This window comes from Archocentrus centrarchus, unplaced genomic scaffold, assembly GCF_007364275.1.
Source record: "Archocentrus centrarchus isolate MPI-CPG fArcCen1 unplaced genomic scaffold, fArcCen1 scaffold_79_ctg1, whole genome shotgun sequence".
Classification (NCBI taxonomy): Eukaryota; Metazoa; Chordata; class Actinopteri; order Cichliformes; family Cichlidae; genus Archocentrus; species Archocentrus centrarchus.
Genome location: NW_022060290.1, coordinates 190552 through 196814, shown reverse-complemented (window position 1 = coordinate 196814; position 6263 = coordinate 190552).

Below are 6263 nucleotides of genomic sequence, written 5' to 3'. Positions count from 1 at the left end.
CACTGGACTAAATGACTACAGACCTGTGGCACTGACTTCTGTGGTCATGAAGTCATTTGAGCGTCTGGTGCTGTCCCACCTCAAGTCCCTCACAGCCCCCCTTCTGGACCCCCTGCAGTTTGCCTACAGAGCCAACAGGTCTGTGGACGACGCCATCAACCTGACTCTGCACTTCATCCTACAGCATCTAGACTCCCAGGGAACCTACGCCAGGATCCTGTTTGTGGACTTCAGCTCTGCCTTCAACACCATCAGTCAGTCAGTCAGTCAGAATACTTTATTGATCCCAAAGGGAAATTACTACTGTTACAGCTGCAACCGTTTCATTTAAACGAGTAAACCTAAAACACAATAACATACACTAAAGGCATAAAAGTATAAAGACTAAAGAGATATTTTGACTATATACACATCTAAATCTATACACATATGAGAATTGTGAGTGCAAAAATTTTTAAATAGGTGTCATTATATATATATGCACAGTCCTTTTTTGTACAATGTATAAGTGTATGTACAATGTACAATGTATATAGTGTATGTACAATGTATATGGAAATTTAAACAATTTTATGTACAATTGAATACTGATAAGTGAATGACACTGATGAACCACAATGTCACCTATTAAGGGAGGAGTTATAGAGTCTGATGGCCACAGGTAGAAATGACCTCCTGTGGCGCTCTGTGGTGCATTTTGGTGGGATGAGTCTTGCACTGAATGTGCTCCTGTGTCCCATCACTGTGTTGTAGAGTGGGTGGGAGCCATTGTTCATAATGGCCTGCAGCTTAGACAGCATCCTCCTCTCCGACACTGCCATAAGCGAATCCAGCTCCACTCCCACCACATCACTGGCTTTGTGGATCAGTTTATTGAGTCTGTTGGCGTCTGCCGCCCTCAGTCTGCTGCCCCAGCATGCAACAGCATAGAGGATGGCACTCGCCACCACAGACTCATAGAAGATCCTGAGCATAGTCCGGCAGATGTTGAAGGACCTCAGGCGTCTCAGAAAATAGAGGCGACTTTGGCCCTTCCTGTATAGGGCATCAGTGTTCTTAGCCCAGTCCAGTTTGTTGTCAATGTGTACTCCCAGATATTTGTAGTCCTCAACGGTGTCCACACTGACCCCTCCGATGGACATAGGGGCCACCGGTGCCTTGTCTTTCCTCAAGTCCACCACCAGTTCCTTTGTCTTTGTCACGTTGAGCTCTAGATGGTTCCGCTTGCACCATGTGACAAAGTCCTTCACTGTCCTCCTGTACTCATCCTCATCACCCCTGCTGATACATCCAACTATTGCAGAGTCATCATCCCTGATCTCCTCCAAGACAAGCTGTCCCAGATGAACGTGCCAGATCCCATCTGCAGGTGGATCATTGACTTCCTGATGAACAGGAAGCAGCACGTGAGGCTGGGGAAGAATGTCTCGGACTCCCGGACCATCAGCACTGGCACTCCTCAGGGCTGTGTCCTCTCTCCTCTGCTCTTCTCCCTGTATACCAACTGCTGCACCTCTGACCACCAGTCTGTCAAGCTTATTAAGTTTGCAGACGACATGACTCTCATCGGACTCATCTCAGACGGGGACGAGTCGGCCTACAGGATGGAGGTCAAACGTCTGGTGTCCTGGTGCAGCCACAATAACCTGGTACTGAACGCCCAGAAGACAGTGAAGATTATAGTGGACTTTAGGAAGCACACAGCCCCTCTACCCTCCATCATCCTGACTGACACCCCCATCACCACAGTGGACTCTTTTCGCTTCCTGGGAACTACCATCACCCAGGACCTCAAGTGGGAGCCCACCATCACCTCTGTTGTCAAAAAGGCCCAGCAGAGGATGTACTTCCTGCGGCAGTTGAAGAAATTCAACTTGCCAGCAAGGACCATGGTGCAGTTCTATACTGCCATCATTGAGTCCATCCTTACCTCCTCCATCACTGTGTGGTACGCTGGAGCCACCACTAGGGACAAACAGAGACTACAGCGCGTTGTGCACTCTGCTGAGAAGGTGATTGGCTGTAACCTCCCATCTCTCCAGGACCTGTACACCTCCAGGACACTGGGGCGTGCAGGTCGGATCACAGCCGACCACTCTCACCCTGGGCACAGACTTTTTGACCCTCTCCCCTCAGGCAGGAGGCTACGGTCCATAAGGACCAGAACCTCCCGCCATAAGAACAGTTTCTTCCCCTCTGCTGTTGGACTCATGAACAATTACCCTAAGACTGTTACTACCACCTTCCACAAACGCTGATGACCCTATGTCTATGCACCTGTCTGATTGCACTGATGTACATATTAGTGGAATATAGTCTACATTCTTTTATCTTTTAATTAGTCTCTGCACTGTATATTTTGTAATTTTGTAATATTGTGCTATAGTTATAGCTCTAATATCTCTGTATATTTGCAATTGTATACTTGTATATTGTCTTATAGTTTTTATACTTATTTGTTTTTTTCTGTAAGCACGAAGTACCGCAGCAATTTCCTAATGCTGTGAACCTGTTCACCCATATGGCAATAAAAACCTTCTGATTCTGATTCTGATTCTGATTCTGATGACTGCAGAGCGTACTCAGGATGGGATGGAGTCACACATGGACACGATGCTCATGGAGCTGGAACTTAAAGCGAGTGTGGGCACCGGTTCAGCTTGCAGACCCACGTTAACCATCAGGTGTTCACTGTGGACGGGCACGATCCTTTCTGCAGCCAGAAAACAAAGACAAACCAAGCTGGATGGATGCAGTGCTGAAGCTTGATGCTGCCACAGATACTCGTGTGAAATAAGAAAAACGTCCTCTTTCAATTCAAAGCTTTTACATGTCAGGCTATTCTAAAAAAATCCTCTGGTCTTTTTCAGGTTGTAAACGTCTTCAAATCCAAGTTCAAATTAACAGCATGACATTAGACTGTGTCATTATTCAGTAAACAAAGCTCAAATGCAGGGTCAGAATAAGTATAGCCTTCATTTTTACATGGCAATTAAGCAGGAAAGTGACAGCCAGGAGCTGATAATCAAATACACTTGATCAACTGCTCACCAGAAGTCGTGAGCAGCCCGATGAAAGTCGATGTTTTGGCTGCTCTGCAGTCCATCACGCTACAGACAGAAAGATCATGTCTCCTCCTCATCCTGGCCACACAGAGCAATCCACATGGCCAGGATGAGGAGGAGACAGAGGCAGAAGCAGCAGGGGAGCTATCTGATCAGGCAGAGAGCGCAGGAGAGGGGACCGCAGCGACCCCCAGACGAGGCAAGGCACAGAGGAAGAGTAGTGACGAGATGATGGAGGAGGATTTGAAGAGGAAGGAAGTCAGGGAGGTAGAGAGAGAGAAGGAGGGAGCCCGGAGGGATGACACAACACACTTCCTGCTCAGATTAGCTCCAGCCACGAGGAGTTTGCTCCACCAAAGCAGTCATGGATAAGAATTCAAATCCAGGAGCTCGTCCATGAGGCAGAGTTTGGGCCATCACACAATGATCCATTTCTTTAGCTTATTCATTTCCTTATGCATGAGTTTGCTTTTTGGAGGCTTGGTTTAATGAAGAGTCTCAGTCATCCAGGCAGCCAGATGCAGGAGCGCAGCTATATACTTTCTGAGGTGCATGTAGACACATTTTTAGCACCCCCCCTGCACCCATCCAAATCCACACACACACACACACACACACAGGCTTTTGTATTTATTTTATTTTTATTGATATGATCTGTTATATTGTAACTACAGCACACAGTTGCAGAACAGTGACCTGTTATTTTACAAACACCTGGACTCTTGCAAATTTCAATTTGTAAATCACGCCGCGCCCACACAGACACACAATATAAGTGGCGCCACAGCGGCGCAGTTATATTTTCTGTGTAATGGTGCATGCCAAGCTCACCATTACATACATATTTACATCAGAACGGCATATAATCTGAGGACGAGCTGAGAATAAAAACTTACTTACTATGAATCGCCTTCTGAATAACAGGTGTTCGTTTGCAGCGATAAAACCGGTCGAATCAGCAATAAAATCCTCTAATACAAAATAATCCACTCTCGTGAGTCATTTAGTCACTTCGCTGAATAAATGTAGTCTGTTTTTGATGCATTCTGATAATCCGTTGGCGAGAAAAAACATTGTAAATACTGTTTATGCACGTCAGCGCATAGACTCCTGCTTCCTGCTCAGTTTAGCTCCTCCGCTGCAACGCGGCTGCAAATTTGGAAAAATGCCAGAAGCTCCAAAAGCAGCCAAAGAAAGAAGCAGAGGAAGCCAAAGCAGGGAGTAGCTAACGTTTGGATCATTGGATCCAGCTACATCAAACGAGGAGAGGAGGCAGCACACCAGCAGTTTGGGCACAATTTTGGACTCAACGCCAAAGTTAAGTGGTGTGGAAAAGGTGGGATGCGCTGGGACGGCGTCCTTCCCCGTTTCTATGCCGAGCTCTCCTCACAGAGGCCCCCTGACGTTTTGGTGATCCATGCTGGAGGCAACGATCTGGGACTCACATCCGCCCAGAAACTGTAATGACGACCCAACTGAGGCAGCTGCATGCAGACTTCCCCGCCATGAAAATTGCCTTTTCCAGCGTCAATGAGCGCCAAGCATGGCGTTACGGAAGTCCACGGTGGATCGACAGCAACAGGAAGCTTGTCAATTCGAGTGTGAGAAAGGCTGTCGACTCCTTTGGAGGTGTCGTCATTGAACATTCTCAGCTGAAATATTACGACAATCAGATATTTCAGGGGGATGGAGTCCATTTCACCCAGAGAGGCAATGAACTGTTCCTGAAGAGCATTCACTCTGCCATCAAGAAGCTTCTTCAGGACCCACTGCAGAGAACAGAAACCAACAACCCCAACCGGTCACGCAGATGACCGCCCCTCCCTGAGCCTGGATCTGCCGGAGGAAAAGACAAAAAAATGTTTTTACACCTTGTCATTAAAATGTGCAGCCATGTTCATTTGGGTTGATGCCCTGCTCCACCAGTTCCGTCTTTATTAGCTTGAACGTGCCTGTAGCATCCAGTGACACCTGCAATAAAAATCACAGCAAAACTAATTAAAAGTGGACGAAACAAATCATGTTGGCAACAAAAAGGCTAAAGCACAAATGCATTTGTAAAACTGGAGGAGGTTGGGGACAGACACTGTTTTTTCAGATGAGCTAATAAGCAAATCATCAGTGTACAAATCCACAAGATTTTCCATTTTTCCACATTTTACACCATGAATTCCTGGGTGGCTCATGACGACCCTTGTAGTGTAGTGTTTGTGTGGACAACTTCGCAGTCACAACAAAATGAAAGGACACCGATGTTTGGATGGGGGCTTCCTCCAATGAAAAACACTTTTTCAGTACTTGGACCCAAGCAGACACGTGCATACTTGTGATGTGACAAGTACAATACTAATGTGAGTCTGCATCTGCATTTTTTCTGTGTCAGACCTGATGCCACAAAACATAGTGGGCATGAGAAACATTTTGGTTTTTGAGTTTGTATAATAATTTGAAGTCTTTCCTACAAGGGGCTGAGAGGGGTTCTTCTATAGCAGGGGTCATCAACTACATTTATCCAAGGGCCAGAATCTTTCTTGGCACACAGTGTGAGGGCGAGATGCTCTTGTAAAGTTAAAATAAAATTAAAAGAATAAAAAAATAAAATGATCTAATTTTATCCTAAGTAATATATCTGATATATCAGTTTTCCTTTCAAATTTATACAAGTTTTACTGATGTGATGTGCAAGTCTTGCACTTACATGTTCTTCTCCTTTGACGGTTGTTATGGAGACACCGCAATTGTGTGCCGTTGTTTTCATTATAGATATGATGAGCACAGGAAACAATAAAATGTTACATGAGAGCAATGAGTTTATCTATGCACAATCTACTTTTCAGAAGGCGTTTTTGTTGTAGATTTTTTTAAATGAATGTAGAAACATGAAGAGTCCAAATGCAAAACCCTCTAAATCTGCCTGGACACTTTTCTTTTAAAAGAGCATTTTTCTTTATCTGGATCTTATGGTAAATTTGAGTAAATTCACAGGTAATGGTGAGGTTCCCTTTAAAAAAAATAGTCATTTACCTACTTTTTAATAAATAATATTTTGTTTTGAGGGAAACCAGCAAAATCTTCAGTCTGTCCTCTGCCCAGTGTGAATGAAGCTAAAAAGTGCAAATATCAGACTATGATAAAAAGATTTCTACATAGATTCACACAGTACAGCTGCAATGGCACAAAATGGCAGCACATTTATTT